Genomic DNA, 18,601 nt, shown 5'->3' on the forward strand with positions numbered 1-18,601 from the left:
GTCGCATTATTCTGAGAATCTAGAGTTCCTGTCCTTAAAGTGCAGACACTTTTATATACCTAGAGAGCTAAATGGAATGTATGGCACATTGGTATGCATTCCACCTAGTGCAAACAACACTGAGGCCCTGGGCAGTCTTTATAACTGTCTGTGAGATGCAGAGGAAAATCTCAGACTTTGCACATGTGGTTGCTGGTGATTTTAATCAAGCAGGTCTGAGAGAGGTGCTATCCCACTACTATCAATTTGTAGATTTTCCTACAAGGGGTGCTAACACTCTGGACAAGGCATATTCCAACATCAAAAGTGCCTTCAGAGCAATAAACAACCTAACTTAGGAAGCTCTGACCATCTTAGCATCTTGCTTCTGCCAGCCTACAAACCAGCTCTGATCAGAGAAAAGTCCACAGTTAAGCAGATCAGCGTCTGGTATGAGGGGGCTTTGGAATGTCTCCAAGACTGTTTTGACAGCACCTGCTGGGGCATTTTCAAAGAGGCTGCTATGTCAGATGGACTGGTGAACATAGATGATTACACGGACCCAGTAATAGCTTGCATCACTGTGTGGTTGATGTGTCTGACATCAAAAGCATCACAATCGGAGCAAACCAAAAGCCATAGCTCAACAACAAAGTCTGTGATCTCTTGAAGGCTAGAAATGCAGCAGGGCCAAGGACAAGAAGGGTCTTAGCAAAGCTAGAGCAAACCTAAAAAGGGACATTAAAGAGGCCAAGAGGGAATATGGAAAGAAATTACAAAGTCAGTTTGCAGACATGATTGGCACCAGGAGTCTCTGGCAAGGGATACAATAGATTACAGACTATAAAACCAGGTCAGCTCACTGTGAAGACAGCATTAAATTCCTGGACAGGTTGAGCTCCTTTGGCAGATTTGAAGAGAAGAACGTCTCTGCTACAGCGCTACCTATCTACTGGGGGGGGTGTGTGTGTGCTCAGCCTCAACTCCAATGAAGTGAGATCTCCGCTTAAGAAAGTGAACCCCAGGAAGACTGCTGGTCCTGATAAAATACTGGGCAAAGTACTTAAAGGCTGTGCAGACCAACTGTGCTCTGTTCTGACATTTTCAATACCTCCCTTATTATTGGTAAAGTTCCCTCTTGCTTCAAAGTGACGAATATTGTCCCCCTCCCAAAAAAAGCTAATCCAGCCTACCTGAATGACTACAGACCAGTTGCTCTAACTTCAAATGTCAGAAATGCTTTGAGACACTAGTTAAAAGGCATCTGTCGGCTAACCTTCCATCCACCTACAGTTTGCTTATCAGGCTACGAAATCCACTGCAGATGCTATTTCAATGGCACTCCACCTTTCACTTGATCATCTGGAGGGAAGAAACTACTTCAGGCTGCTGTTTATTATCTTCAACTCGACATGCAGTACAGTGGTTTCTATGCAGCTTATTGACAAGCTTCTACATCTTGGAGTCAGCAAGCTCATGCAACTGGATTCCTGACATCTTGATAAACAGACCGCAGAAAACGTGCAGGCAAGCAACACCTTGGTATGCATAATACTCGACACCGGTGTTCCTCTGGGTTGTGTACTAAGCCCTCTGTTCACCATCCTCACCCATGACTTTTCTGCAACACCAATCACATCATTAAGTTTGTAGATGATACAGTTGTGGGCCTCATCAAAGGGGAGGATGATAGAGCTTATAGAGATGAGGTCTACTCAGTGATGGACTGGTGTGCTAAGAACAGCCTTGACCTGAATGTCAGTAAAACAAAAGAAATCATTATAGACTTCAGGAAAATGTCAACAACACACTCACTGCTTGGATGGTGAAGAGGTGGAAAGGTCAAATCTACAAAGTTTTTGAGGGTGCACATTTCGGAGGATCTCTCTTGGACTGTGAACACTCGACAGTTGATCATAAAAGCACACCAACATCTCCACTTTCTCAGAAGGCTCATAAAAGCAAAGCTCCCACCTACTGTTTTTCACCACATTCTACAGAGGAGCACTTGAGAGCATTCTCACTAATAGCTTCACAGTTTGATTTGGGAACAGTACAATAACTGAAAGAAAGAAGCTACAGAGAGTGGTGTAAGTTGCTGAAAAAATCTTGGGCACAAACTTGCCATCAATCCAGGATCTCTTCTCAAGAAGCACTAAATGTGCATCCAAAATAATTTGCGATCCCAAGCACTAAATTTACATCCAAAATAATTTGTGAACCCTCGCACCCTGCACACTGCTGGTTTACACAACTCTCTTCGGGCAAGAGATATCAGAGTATCCTCTGCAGGACCACCAGATACTTAAACAGCTTCTACCCAACAGTGTTGAGACTTGTAAACTCTGATACCAGCCACTGATTTAGTCCGTAGTAATTCACAATACGTTGCTCAGCTGAAAAGTGTGCACTTTTTTAATTCTTTGATGTAGCATTATATATTTTTATTCATGTGTGATTGATGCAGATGAACAAAGGAGGACAGTCTTAACATGTGCAATCCTACACTGTCATGGCTGATTGGGGGGGGGGGGGGCTTGTGTGTTTTTGCGGTTATTGATTAATTTATCCTTCTGTGGGTCTGTATTGAATATTTTTTAATTTAAATGTTATACTGTTTTTGTTATACTTGCTTCCTATGTAATATCTGGTGAGTTGATGCTCGGAATTTCATTTTGGCTGTACTTGTGTAATCCTAAATGACAAAGTTTACTTTGACTGCAGGCATCGCATCTCTTCCTTTGGAAAGACTTCAAAGAATCAGATTGCAAGTCAGATTATTTGCAGCAAAAAGGTGACCACAAGACTGTTACAAATGCTAGGATCAATGTCAGCTTCCATTACTCTAGTTCCCCTGGCCAGATTCGACATGTGGATTCTTCAGTGGCTCTTGGCGTCCCAGTGGTTGTTACTGAATCAGCCAATGTCTCATCTGGTATTAATCGCCAACTTATGCAGGCGAGACCTGAGTGGGTGACTTCACTCCAACAAAAATTTGTTAGGCAGACCCTTTGTCCCTGTTCGACTCCAAGCCATAGTGACCACAGATGTGTCCCCAATGGGGGGGATTATCTTGGAATGACAGTCCAAGGCACTTGGTCCCAGCTAGAGGCAAATTTGCACATCAGTGTTCTAGAGATGAGAGCAGTGTTCTTAGCGTTGCAGGCATTCCAAGATACCCTCCCCTCTGGAACAATTCCAGTTCAAACAGACAAAATGGCAGTACTCTGGGACATCAACAGGCATGAGGGAACCAGGTCTTATCCTCTTTGTTAAGAAGCACTCAGAGTATGACAATGGGCGATTTCTTCTGTCTACTTTCTAGTTGCAACGCATATTCCGTGGAGCTCCAATGTGATTGCAGACAAAATTGAGCAGGACCATCTTAATGCTTCATGAGGGGTCTCAATCTGTTGGTGGCAAAAAGATATTCCGCCTCTGGGGCTAACCCTGTTGTGACCTCTTTACATCCCCCCTGAACAACAAGTGCAGCAGCTACTTTGCCCTAATTCCCCCCCTCTGAGGGACACTGTTCTTCACAATTGGCTTCCCAGTCTATTGTATGCCTTCCCCCAAATTCATCTTGTAACTTAGTTTCTAAAGAAAGCCAGCAGGTCAGAAAACAAAATAATTCTTATTGCCCCATTCTGGCCTCGTTAGGTCTGGTTTCCCTACCTTTGGACTCCTCTAATTCTGAAACCTTGGACACTGGACCCAGATCCAGACCTTTTGTCCCATCCGGGTGAACTAGTTCATCCAAATCTCAAGCTCACTGTATGGCTTCTCTAGTTCCAGTGGTTGCCAGGCATTTGCCTCTAACTTCTCCAGTTCAAAGAGTTGTTCTAGCCTCCCACAAACCTTCCACTAGAAAGTTGTACTCCAGTAAGTGGCAACAATTTTCAAAATGGGCTTTAAACATTGCTTTTTGAAACAGGAGCATCTGCCTCGACCATATGAGTGCATACAGCTGCAATTTCAAATTTCCATAAGGGTTTGAATGAAATAACATTAATGTCCCACAAAATCTGCAAAGGCTTTCTAAAAGGAACCTTGATGCTCAGACCTCTGTACAAAACCCTTCTGCACCTTGGGACTTGAATCTCAGTAATTAGTTCACCCTTTGAACCTGCTGTGACTTGCAATTTGAAGTTTTTGTCTGGGAAACTTTATTGCTAATAGCCATTACTTCCACAAGAAGGATTTCTGAGCTACAGGCCTTATCTTGCAAACCTCCATAACTTATTTTTCACAAAGACAGGATTTTCTTGAGAACAAATCCTTCTTTTCTGCCTAAGATAGTGTTGGAAACAAATACCACTCAGACTATTCAACTCCCAGTTTTCTATCCCAACATTTCTAACAAATGTGAATATTCTATTCTCTTCATTTATTAGATGTACATAGACAATTGAGTTTTTACTTTCACAGGACAAAGGAAGTCAGAAAATCGGACTAGTTGTTTACTTTTGTTCTGTTTCTAAAGTTACTTTATCAAAATGACTTAGACTGTATAATTTTCGTTTATACAAAAAGAAAGTACATCTACTGAGACCTGTCAAAGCACATTCAACTAGGGCAGTAGCTGCTTCAGCAGTTTTTCATTCCAGATCACCTATTGATGATGATTGTGCAGAGGCTATCTGGGCTTCCCATCCTACCCTTTATTACTCATTACAAGTTGGATCTGGTCTCTAGGGGATGAGCATCCTTTGGCTCGATGGTGCTCAGGAATATTCTTCCGTGATACCTTTCTCGATTTAGGTAGCTGGGGACTCTGTCCCACAAGTTAAGGTTTAAGTGATTCACATCATCAGATAAAGAAGTTGTCTTACCATAACTTTCCATCTGTGTTGTCGATCTTCACTTATCCTTGACATCCCCACCCTCCTTCCACTTGCCCATAGGTTTCTTGGTGGAACAGATCTTTCCCGAAAGATTGATCCCTTCCTTATAGGAATACAGATATGGTCTCTCATCTGTTACTTCTAGTCTGTCACTATTTTATGCAAACTCGATCTAAGGGAATTCTGTGAGGAGCATTATGGGTAAAAGCTTAGCTCAAGAGTTTTGGAAGGCACGAGCTGGAATAACAGCAGAGTCTGTTCCGAGATATGGAACTGAACCCACAAGTCAAGGATAAGTGAAAATAGACAACACAGATGAAACATTATGGTAAGACATACCTTCTTTATTCCTTCCCTTATATTGTATTTTCATTCCTGGGGAATGATCTCTTACTTAGTGTTTTTTTCCTCCAAGGTGTTGCTGCCTAGTCAGCTTCCTCATTACAAAGTACAGAGGAGCAGAATGGTATCTCATAATACTTTCTTCAGGAATTTGTTTCCTTTGCTATCATGTTGGAATGTTGTTGCCAAGGAAAACACGCACAGAATGGTACCTGTAACTGTTTTCTTTTTCGTTCACTGGGGTCATATTGCTATCAAGGCTAAAATTTCTTTAAACTTGCAAATTATAATTGCGTTCTTGCCCCCCTCACTTCTGGTCATAAATCTTTTGAAACTGTTCTGAATGTGAAGAAATCTGATTAACCACAGAAAAATGCCTTTGTAGGCCAGGAAATTTGATACCCCTGCTGACTCAGTGAAGGAAGGTAGGAGGAAGACAGGACCTCAACATCGCACAATTTTGTATAAAGCTGTTATCTCAGTTATTTATTTTATTTTTGCAAGCACTTGTTACTGTCTGCAACATAAATGTAGCAAACAAGTGTGTAAGCATGACCGCAACCCAGTCACTGACACTTTTACTGAGGACACTCAAACATAACAGTAGATGTTATGTAGTCCTATCTCGCCGTAATTCTTGCTGGATGGGTTCGGAGCCAAATCTCAGCTCCGACTCGGACGATACTAAAGCTTCGAGAGCTTTTACTGGCTCGAGGCTATCCCCTATCCCATGGTGCACCATGGCAAAACCAAAGAAAAACGCCAGCAACTGGTGAACTGCTGAAATAGTAGTTTAATAATAAACTACCAAAGCACCATAAAAGCTCCAAAACAAAACTGTTTTGGAGCTTTTATGGTGCTTTGGTAGTTTATTATTAAACTACTATTTCAGCAGTTCACCAGTTGCTGGCGTTTTTCTTTGGTATTCACTATTTTCATAGCCGTGCAACTCCTTACGTGCAGGAAATTTCATTGGAGGCACCATGGCAAAACCCGAGATCTCGTTTGCCGTGAAAGCTTCGAGGTTGTCTTCTTTACTGGCTCATTGGCTAAGTGGAAATTGTGATATTTTTGCTATTTTTCTGATTCCTTCTCTATAATAGTATAAACCTTTATTACTCTCGAGTGATTGTGTGAGTGTTAGAATCCCCTTTATCTTTCTCTTAGGAGTGTACGGCCCGTTTAAGTTAGAGGGCCGTAGTTGCCCATTTAAATTAGAGAGCCTTCCTCTTGTGTGCTAGTTTTTTCTTCTCTAATATATATATATATATATATATATATATATATAATCAATAGTTGTACTTTATTGCTATATTGGTTTCTTTTAAAATGTCAAAGGATAAAGGTAGAAAACATAGAGAACACCGCCCTTCTAGCTTCAAAAAGTGTGATAAATGTTCTCAGAAGATGTCGTTGACCGACAGTCACAAGTTTTGTGTACTGTCATGGAGAAGCTCATTGGCAAGAACCCTGTACTTTTTGTCATGCCTTCAGCACCAGGGTTCTCAATGAACATAAGAGAAAACTTATTGACGGGTCTGATGAGAAGTTCCTACCAAGAACAGCTGAAACAAGGTCAGATGGTCTCTAAAACTCAAAAAAGGAAATCTCCATCAGCTCCTGCTTCAGAACCGACAAAGTCTAAAGCGAAGGACCCAAAGAGTTCTGGCTCTGATTCTGCTTCTTCGGTCTCGGTGCCTTCTGTTTCATCGGCTCCGAGACAATCTTCTTTGTCGAGGCATTCACCTATCTTGGAACCAGTGTCACCTACATTAAGCTCTCCTATTTTGGAAAGGAGGAGATCTCCATCGATCTCCACCCGTTCCTCCAGGACACTATCTGATGAAGATGTACAACGGATGGTGAAGCAGCTGCTCTGCAGTCCGGCTCTTGCAAAAATTTCAGCCTGTCCAGACACAAAGGTTTCAGATCGTCCCAGCCTCGGTCATATGTTCCTCTTCCAACTGCTTTGCACTTAGTCTCTAATGTTTCAGGTCATATTGTTCTGGAACCCTTGGTTCTGAGAACTCTTCCTGCTTCCTCGGAACCGTTAAGTCTAACTTCATCGGCTCAGTCTGGAACCAAGGGGTCTGGGAGCCGATGCTCTCCAGTTGACTCTGGGAGGGATAGTCGCCCTGGTTTTTCTTCCGAGCCAACTTTCCCTCTCGGTGCTTTGGCTCATTTGAGCTCCGCTCCCACGTCCGCTTCGGAGCCTGCTCCTCTGGCTCAAAGTCGAACTTCCGCTTCCTCGGAGCGGAGGTCTTCAGAGCGGGGTGGTAAGGCTTTTGAGGCGATAGAGCTTTGTCAAGTACAAAAGCCCTGCCATTGGACCCAACATCCCTCCAGCAGCCAGTAGTAGCCTCTTCTCCCCCACCTACCCCTAAACATAGGGAGCCAGAGCCCCAAGGAGCCCCCATAGGAGGTGTCTCCTCTTCCGAAACCTTCCCAGATTACCCCACTTGGGAGGTCCCTAGGAAGAGAGTCTGCAAGAGGAAGCATATTGGCTCCCCTGAGTGTGTCACTTCTAACACTGATTTGGATGAGTCAGAAGGGTCCCCAAGATCCCCCTCTCTGAGGATGTCTCTTTTGCGGACATCCTAGAAATCCTTAGACAGAAGGGTGATTGGAAGACCTCTAACCCTACTGAGGATGGATCCGTGTATCTTGAGGCTTTTGGTTCCCGACCTTCCACCTCCTGGGTGACACCGCCATATGACCAGCTGTTGGGGGTCATATCTCGAAAAGCTTGGACTTCTCCAGACGCAGTGGAGCCTGTCTCGAGGAGGCCAAATAAGTTTTATCACTGCTCCCAGAAGACAAAACCTTTCCAACCAAGGGGAGTACCTGAAGAAGCAATGGTGGTAGAAGCAGCCACAAAGGAGGAGTTATCTGAGACTTCCTCAAATATCAATCTTCCTAATAGAGTGTAAGACTATGGATAGGTATGGAAAGCGTTCCTTTTCTTCAGCGGCTTTTACCTTACGATCGATGAACTACCTTTCTCATTTTAAGCACTACAAAGGGATCTCCTAAAAAGAGTTGGGCGATGCCCTTCAGGGTTCAGTAGCTTTGGGATCCGCTGACGAGGTTGTTTCGCAGCTCTCTACCCTTACCTCTGTTGCTAACTCCATGGAGCGAGTAGGTCAGCCGCATTTGGAATATCTCTTAGAAGACATTCCTGGATGCTTCTATGCAATTTTACGGAGTCCTTCAAGTCTTCCTTTACCAACGTCTCATTTGATGCTTCAACTCTTTTTGGACCTCTGGTAAAAGACTTTGACCAGGTGCGAGCAGGTAGGGAAAACCTTTTCTGCTGTGGGAGTCCGTTTTTCCCTTCCTTCCAGACCCTATACCAAGGGTCAAACAGGAGGAAAAATGTGGTCCCGTAAATCCCAAAAAGGTTTCCCTCAAGCACATGGTTAACCCTCTGCTAGAGGCAGAGGGGGAGGTTATAATGGAAGGCGCCACTCTCGCGGAAGAGGGGGTCCGCAATACCAGGGTGATAGAGATGCTTTCTCTAATCTGCCCTTTCATCGCCCCTGAAGGGTTGCCTAACTGTCCATCTCTGGAGGCAGTCAGGGGTCATCTCTCACTGTACCTAAGTGTCTGGCTACAAATTTCTCAAGATCAATGGGTACAAAATATAATTTCCAGAGGTTACCTCATACCTTTTGTTTCCGATCCCCCTACAAATTGGTCTTTACCAGAAGTACCACCCAATCAAATAGACCGTGCAACATTAGAGGTCATCTTGTTGCTTCAAAAGAGTCATTCAAAAAGCCCCCACAGAGCAAATAGGATCCGGAACTTACGATTCTTTTTAGTTCCAAAAAAGACCGGGGACTGGAGATAAATTCTAGATCTCAGCAAGCTGAGATGTGACAGCTCTTTGTTTAAATTGTTTTTAATGACAAACATGTTGCCTAAGGTTTACTTACATGGTTGCACGCTGTTCCGTTACTATTTTCTGCTAACGTATGTGGCTTTGTTAACATTACAACGCCTCCTCATAGCCACGGTAAAAACCCTTGATTGCTGTTATTTTTAAAAGCGAACGCTGTACTTAGGCGTTTATGAACGGATGCTCTATAGACATCGTTCCTCTGTTTATAAGAACGCCACCTCTTTGTCGCGAATACATTCTTCGCTCAAGCCCTCACTCCTATTTTTACTTGACTTCCTTCCAAGCCTATTATTGTTTGGATGTGCTCTAATCGGCTAAACAACGCCTCTCACAGTCATTACACACCTAAGCCTGTATTTCCCTCCTACTATGAACGCAACCTCACAGGCGACAATTGAAACACTTTCATAAGCCTGCCCTTCCTTTCTATGAGGTCTGTCCTATCACCTACTCCTCAGTGGCTTACATTGCTGTGCTTATGAGGACACCATTGTCTACTCTCTCAGTATGCCAGCTTCGGTGCTGATAAGACAGAAACCAGTGGCTGATTCCTTACATCATAGGGTCATCCCCTCTGGTGAGCGGTTGTGCGAACATTATATTTCAACGACTGCCGTTGTCTTGTTCACCAGTTGCTTACTATATTTCACAGTGTGAGTTTAATTCAATGCAGATTATGTGCCTGCTTTATCTGCTCCTATCTGACCCCATACCTCGATTCACTATCAAGCTGTAGATTTGCCAATGAATACCTATTGGTCGTCAATGCATAGTAAATGGTGGCTTGTATAAGGGTGACATCTATGTAATATAGTATACTCGTCAGGTATTTACTTTAACCCCGTTAAGGCTTTGGCTCTATATACTCCCTCTTTAAATGTCAGACTCACTAAATATTGAAATTACCTATGCTGCCTCACCCGAACTATTGCTTGTTAGCTTATCTTTCCTTTATCATTATATACTAATTGCTGAAAACTGTGTTGCCTTTTGGCTCTTCTTGGTTGTATTTTTATATAGTGCCTTAATAAGGTTCAACAGTTCCGTAATTAATTGTTAACTTACATTAGTTCCTAGACAGAGCTATACAGTTTTTTTTATTTAGTTAAATATAATGTTACAGTAATTATATAGTACATAGATGCAGTTTTACTGTTTTAGTTATGTACTATGTTTGTCTCTCCACTCTACTTGTACAGTCTGCCTGCATTGAAGCTGTCATTTCTATTGATAATTCATGGGATATCTGAAAATTGTGATTAGACAATTTATGCAGCTTTTTGGTATATACTACAATATCTCTGATTATATTGTTTGTCTAAACTATTTTAGTCAACATTTGGACTGGTTTATGCATTATGATTGTGGATTATGTGAATTGACTTTAATAAAGTAAGATATAGATAACTGACTTTCTCCTTGCCTACTCCTGCATACCCCTATAATCTACCTTTTTCTGTTGCTTTTCTCTCACTTCTACTTTTCTCTAACTCTCCTTCAACTTATCATACATATATCTAGTTACATTCTTCCACTCCTCCCCCACTCATCACTCTTGTCTACCTCCACTCCCTCTCTACTCTACTTGCTCTTCTTCTCTCTTTTTTATCACCTAACTTGTATGTTTTTACTTTCTTCCCCAGTACTTCACTCCTGAAGGTCCCTCCCTGCATCTGGACTCTAAGAATTCACTCTTGCAAAACCCTCTGATGATTTTCCAGGACATATATATCTGCTAGTCTGGGCCATTCAAGGAAAACAACTACTGTTCGGACCCCATTTATGTTCTCATCTGAATGTATGTAGTCTTGCACTAGACTTATTAAGCTAAGAATACCTATCTATGTTAGTTTGTCCTTCCGTGTGTGTGATTTAGCAGCCTACCGCAGTCCGTTGTCACCCCCTCTCCTACTTGCATTCCGTAATTTCTAGTCCATTAACTCCAGGTAGCTTATTCTAAAAAGGACTTACCTAAATTAGCCTCCCCTATCTTATTCCTTTTCTAACTGCTATCCTTCCTTTCTTCTCTAGGTGGCAGTACTCATACTTCCTACAGCCTGTATCTTTTTGAACCCTAATGTCCAACATTACCTCTATCTGCCTGTAACTACCCAATAGCCTCCTAAATCTCTTTCCATACTCTCTGAATCCTAATCTAACCCCCCCTAACCTTAAACCAGCCAAGATATATAACTCCCCTATATTTGTCTTCCTTGTTCTTACATAAAGTAATACTTTACACAGGTTTTCTATCCATTAATATACTTGCCTTCCTGTGAACAGCAGTGGCTGATACTTTTTCAGCTGGTCTCTCTCACTCTGTTGCTCCATCCCGCTCCGTTTGCCCTTTGGGCTCACTCCGCTCCCCTACCCTGCCCCCAATTCCCACCCGCCCCCCACTACTCCTACATTTACTCCACTACTAGACACACCCCCATCCTACTCCACTCCAATCAGATAGATATCATAAACTCACCAAACCCTTCTTATTGTACAATCACACCTACTAATTAAGTAACCTACCTCATCCTGTATTACTTAAGTCATACTACTACTCCTCACCTGTTCCTCCAATCTACCTCCTACCTTCTTGCTCATCTCCCCAATCATCAAAATGTGTACAACATTCACCCCTTTACAACTTAAACTACTGATTATCTTAGCATTTCTATCTTCTTTTGTAAATACTTACCTCTTAGCCTCCTATGAATACCCACTTTACTCTACTCTTCCATTTCCCTCTAAACACACCTCTACACCTATAACACCTCTCTCTCCTACCTTCTTAAATCTCACTACTCAAACCAACTACCTACTAGCCAAATACCACAGGCCAGCACACTTCAAGTTTAGCAAACAAAAATCTAGGAAACTAATTGACTGCTTTTACAAACTTCTCCAGCCTAAATATTTTAAACTCCTCCACTCACTGTTGGATGGGGATATTCATCCTAACCCTGGCCCACACCATGCCAATACCAATGCCTATAAAAATCAAAACAAAGCTACTTCTTTATCATCTACCATACCCACCAACTCTCTCTCCATTGCTTATCTCAATATACGAAGTATCGTAATAAAATTACTGAAGTCCATACCCTTCTAGAAATCCACCAATTCGATATTTTATGTTTGACTGAAACATGGCTAAAGCCTACCATTAAAGACAATGAAATCACCCCACGAGGGTATAACATCATTAGACTTGATCGCACTGCCAAAAAGGGAGGAGGGGTAGCAATTCTCTATAAAGCACAGTTCCAAATTAGTACTATAAATCTGATTTCTACCCTAGATTATAATGCTGAAGTTATCAGCTCCAAACTACAACTCAACCGTACTAAATCTATAAACATAATTTGTGCATATCTTCCTCCAGGCAATAACATTAACACACTAGAAAGTATCCTCAGTTCACTCGCCACTAACCTCCCTCAAGAAACATTAGTCCTAGGTGACTTTAACATTGATTGGAATTCCTGTAATAATACAAACCCCACCTCTCACATAAACCTATATGGCTTTACACAACTCATCAATTGTCCTACCAGAACTAATAAAACCAATAACTACGAAACCACCTTAGACTGGATTCTTACTAATACTCCCCAACAAGCCCACCAATCAGGTACGATCTAAGCGACCACTCACTAACTTATGTCATTAGACATAAAATCAACCTAACTTTACCTACCACTTACAGAACATTACGTTCAAAAATGAAATTTAACTCTGAACATTTTCAAGCTAAACTAATACAATATAATTGGTCCCCACTAAAATATCTCCCACTTAATGAAGCAGTAGAATACTTCAATTCTACATTCTTATCTATCCTGGATTATCATGCCCCAAGTCATACTATTAGAACCAAAGCTAAGGCAGCACCCTGGTTGACCAACAATACTAGGCAAAAATCATTCTCAGAAACAAATCCTGGGCTAAATGGCGCAACACTAAGAATCTAACTGACCGCCAGAACTTCAGAGAGCTTAGAAACAGTACAAAAAAAGCCATCCTAACAGACAAAAAAAAATATTACCTTCAATTACAACAAACCTCAAAAAGGAACCTAAAAAATTCTGGGCCAGTATTAATAACCTTTTATCCCAAGGCCAGTCTATTACACCTAACCCTCAGGACTCTAACCCAGAAAATCCCACACAGATAGCCAATGACTTTAATTCTTTCTTCACTAATACTAACCAAACTCTTGCTAGTCACCTATCTCCCGACACCTCAAAGCTACTCTTACCTACTTTAAAACCACCTCCCTCCCTTCATCTACAACCTGTTTCTACCTCCTTTATCTCATCACTGCTGCAAAAATTAAAACCTACCACCCCTCTGCAGATAAACTTCCTGCAGAATTCTTGCAAATAGGAGCCAAAGCTATTGCCTATACCATTTCTATTCTGATAAATAGGTCTATAAATGAAGGAACCGTCCCTTCTATCTGGAAGATATCTCACATCATCCCTCTACACAAAGGGGGAAACTCTAATGATTACTCAAATTTTCGCCCCATATCACTTCTATCACCTATAGCTAAAATCATGGAAAAATGTATCCATAAACAACTACTTAACCACCTTCTCCATAACAACCTACTTGCTAACTGTCAGCATGGATTTAGACCTTCCCACAGTACCACCACTGCTTTACTCTCCTTCACCAACTCCATCAACAATAACCGTAACAACAATAATTTATCATCTTCTGTCTTCATTGATTTATCTAAAGCTTTCGACATGGTTAACCACAAACTTCTTCTGCACATACTAAAATCTCTCTCACTTGATCCTCCTTCCTTAACTTGGTTTACATCTTACCTAGAAAACCGTCAGCAGGCAGTACTCTGGAAAAATTCACTATCTAATCTCCTTCCTATCTCTTTAGGTGTACCTCAAGTCTCTATCCTTGGCCCCCTTCTATTTTCTGTCTTTATTAACAACTTCCAATCAGCTATCCCAAACACTACCTGCATACAATATGCAGATGATTCTACTATAATCTGTACTGCTACCTCTCAAACTGAACTTCAGGCTCTTACCCAAAAAGCTTTTACCTCTGTTGAACAGTGGTTCTTAGACCATTGCCTACTCCTCAACCCTAAGAAAACCAAACTGTTATTATTCTCACCTACCCTTAAATCTACCCAACTAAACTTCACTCTCACTTCTACTGATAGTACTGTCATTTTTCCAGATTCAACTACAAAATTATTAGGAATAACTATTGACAATAATCTCAGCTTTGACACTCATGTCAACAATACAATAAAATTAGTTAATAAAAAAATAGGATCCCTTTACAGAATCAAACCCTTCCTTACACCCATAGCAAGGACCACATTAGCCAGATCTCACCTAATCTCCACTCTTCTATATGCTTCCCCCATTTACACTAATCTCTCCAAAAACAACCTTAAGAAACTAGCTACATCTTACTATAATATTGCTCGATTTGCTACAGGATCCCCATTTAGAACTCACCACTGCCTGAACCTAAGACAACTAGGTTGGCTTGACCTCCCTAACCAGCTTGTACTTCAACAGCTCTTAATGACTCACAAGATCCTATACCAACCAACTAAAATACCAATACTCTCTAACTTCATTTCACCATACAATAACCTGAAACATCTACGTTCTTCTAACAAACTACTGATTAATATACCCAAACCCAAAAACTCTGCAGGTGACTCCCTCTTTTCCAACTCTGTTGGAAAAATGTGGAACAAACTCCCCTCTGATATCTCATCTTTATCCTGTCTCCCACTTTTTAAAAAGCAACTGAAAATGCATCTTAATAAACACTGGCTTTGTTCCTGCACCAACCCAGATTAACTTTCCTTCTTCCTCTCTCTCTTTTCTTCTTACATGATTCTTTCTTTCTCTTCTCCCTATATCCTGATAACCCTCCCCTCTTCATAACATCTATGTAGATATATGCTATCATATATACACTGTATGACTTTCGTAATAATAATAAAAAAAAAAACTTTTTTGTTTTTAATACATCATATGATTACACGTTTGTTTTTGCTCCTATCATATTTGTGTATTATGTGTATTAACTAGCTCTGTTTATAAATTTTAATCTTGTATTGCCTATTCTCTATTTAACTTGTAATGACTGTTGGAGCTTTTCTCCTCGGGCCTCTACTGAAAATGGACATATATCCAGCTAGACTAGCCCAGTCAACAAATGTAAAATAAATAAATAAAGCTGAACAAATCTGTAAAAAAATCGAAGTTCCGAATGATCACTCTGCAGTCATTTCTTCAGTTTATCAGAAAAGACAATTGAATGTGCTCCATAGATCTGCAGGACACGTACTACCATATCAAAATGGACAGGCGCTCCAGAAGACACCTATGCTTTTGGGTGGGAACCAGTCATTTCCAATTTCGAGCACTGCCCTTTGGTGTCAATACAGCCCCCAGAGTGTTCACCAAATGTATGGTGGTGGTCACGGCTCACCTGAGACGTCAGGGATTCCGGGTATTTCTGTACTTAGATGACTGGCTCCATACTGCTACCACCAAGCACCAACTAATCTGAGCGAGGGACGAGACTCTATCCTTGTGCACCAGGTTAGGAATTACACTAAATCCAAAATAATCTGCTTTATCTCCATCGCAGTGTATTGTCTTCTTAGGCTCATAATCATTACATTACAAATTCCTGCAAGAAGGATCTAACATGGTGGTTACATAGAGACCAGCTTTATCTAGGTCGTCCCTTTGTTCTCCCTCATCAAAATGCAGTCTTGACCACGGACGCTTCCCAGATGGTGTGGGGGGCATTATCTGGGAATGACAGTCCAAGGTATCTGGCAGGATCACGAGAACCACTTACACATAAATGTTTTGGAGATGAAAGCAGTGCTAAACGTGTTGCAAGCACTTCACAACTCTCTTCCTACCAGAACAACTGCAATTCAATCAGACAACATGTCAGTAGTGTGGTACATAAACAAGCAAGGGGAACCAAGTCTTACCCACTTTGTTGAGAGGCACAGAGAGTATGGAAATGGGCGATGGAGTCTCAACATTTTCTGGTAGCAACGCACATTCCGGGGAAGTCCATTGTGATAGCAGACAAACTGAGTCGAGCAATTCTGATGCTTCACGAGTGGTTCCTGAAAACAGAAGTTGCAGAACAGATTTTCCGCAGATGGGGCCAGACTTGCTGCTATCTATTCGCCATGCACATGAACGCCAAATGCAGCAACTACTTTGCCCTCATTCCCCATGCGGAGATGTCACCCAGGGACGCTCTGGTCAACAACTGGCCTTCCGGACTTCTTGACACTTTTCCACCCTTTCCCCTCATACCCAAAGTCATTCAGAAAGCAAAACTGTTGGGAGAGTACCCTGATCCTCATTGCTCTTTACTGGCCTCGCCAAGTCTGGTTCCCCTTCCTGTGGCCTTACCTCTTGGCAGAACCATGGATTCTGGAACCATTTCCAGACCTCCTGATTCACCATTCGGGACAGTTCCATCCTACCATCCACACCCTGAAATTGACAGCATGGATGCTCCAGTTCCACGAATAGCCAGGCCCTTTCTCCTACTGTGAAACACATCCTCATTTCTTCCCACAAACCTTCCACCAGAAAATTATACTCCAGCAAATAGAAAAGATTTTCCATTTGGGCAGAAAAACAAGGCATAGATCCCTATTCAACCCCCATTGAGTCTATTCTTTCCTTCCTCGCATCTTTTTTTTTTTTTCAAGAAGGAGCTATAGCTGCTACCATTAGAGTTCAATTGGCTGCCATCTCAAATTATCATTTTGGGAACATGGGAAACTTTAGTATGTCCCAACTTTATGTAAAACCTTTTGAAAGGAGACGACCTTCTCAGACTTCCAGTCAGGCAACCTCCGGAGCCCTGGGACTTAAACTTAGTTCTTACCTCATTGATCTCTCCACCATTCAAACCAGCTTCTTCATCTGACTTGAAATTGTTGTCTTGGAAGACATTGTTCTTAGTAGCTATTACATCTGCTAGGAGGGTTTCAGAATTGCAAGCTCTGACCATTCGACCTCCATGTATTTTTCATAAGGACAGAGTTTCCCTAAGAATTAATCCTTCTTTCCTTCCTAAGTTATGCTCAGAACATAATCTAAACACAACTGTTGAATTACTAGTATTCTTCCCCAGTTATGCTAGCAAGTCATAATACAGACTGCATCAATTAGATGTCCATAGAATACTCCGATTTTACCTGCACAGGACGAAAGATTTCAGGAAATCAGATCAATTGTTTGTTTCCTTCTCAGAGAAAAATAAAGGTTTACCCGTTTCCTAGGTAACTGTGTAAATGGCTTTCAGACTGCATCTCATTTGCTTACAAAAATGTTGGGAAAAAACTGCCTGCTAAAGTCAGAGGCCATTCAACTAGAGCAGTATCAGCTTCATATGCCTTCAAATCAAAACTCCCAGTTGATACCATTTGTGCAGCAGCTACATGGGCAAGACCTCATACTTTTGTTACTCATTACAAATTAGATTTGGCCTCCCGGGACAGGTCATCCTTTGGGTCCACTGTGCTGAAGAGTCTCTTTGCTTGAGCCACCCGAGAAAAAGGTGCTGGGGACGCTGTCCCATCCTACAAGAATTACGGCGAGATAGGACTACATAACATAAAGAACTTATTTACTCTCCAGAACGTTCCATGTTTGTAGTCCATCTCGCCTACATTCTTGCGTCCCACCCTCCTTCCCCCTTCCTGTATCCTGGAGGAACTGGTGGACTATCCTTTTGCTGCCTGACATTGTGATAGTTGTCTGTACATATGCTATGGATGATAAACAAAATCCTTTTTAATAGAATAATCTCTATTATGTATTTAGTTAGTTTCTTGCAAACAAGATCTGGGGTATTGTCGTGGTGCACCATGGGATAGGGTATAGCCTCGAGCCAGTAAAAGCTCTCGAGCTTTTGTATCTGCCGAGGCCTCTACTCCGAACCCATCCAGCAAGAAAGTAGGCGAGATGGACTACAAACATGGGATGTTATGGTAAGTACATAACTTATTTTTTTGATACTTTTCGTGTTTGTTGAATGGAATTGTAAACCTGTTGGATTGACTAGGGTGAATTAAATTTTTATCAGTTGAGCTTTCACATTGCATTGCTGGCAAAAAGTAACTTTGCAAGAAGTCAGTATCATGTGATAATTGTTCCAGAAGGGGATTCAACTTTAGAAAAAAAAAATAAAGCTAAAAATAACTACATATGTGCTAGGCAGGTTTGAATCTTCATGCCAGTATAAAAGTGTCTTCATCTTTCTGCTGTTAGTGATCCTTTAGTGATGCAACAGATAGATTTGTATGCATTTCTGAATATTTATTTACCTATTTATGTACACTTGTCATTATTTTGCTGTTAATGTATTATTTGTGATTTTATTGAAAAAAAAAAAGTAACAGAAGTTATCTAATGGATTGTGTATATATAGTAGTCTGAGCCACAAAAAAAACAAAACTTTTTTTCATTCCAAAATTCAGTTTATAAAT

The 18,601-nt window shown here is 41.4% G+C and overlaps 1 protein-coding gene across 1 annotated transcript in view; it reads left to right on the plus strand.

The window, feature by feature from the left end:
• The window catches only part of CBLB (Cbl proto-oncogene B), a 1,559,167-nt gene that overhangs the window by 610,433 nt on the left and 930,133 nt on the right, over positions 1-18,601 (plus strand). The window lies entirely within an intron of this gene.

Source organism: Protopterus annectens, chromosome 5.part0 (genome assembly GCF_019279795.1).
Source record: "Protopterus annectens isolate FY-2018-M chromosome 5.part0, PAN1.0, whole genome shotgun sequence".
Taxonomy (NCBI): domain Eukaryota; kingdom Metazoa; phylum Chordata; order Ceratodontiformes; family Protopteridae; genus Protopterus; species Protopterus annectens.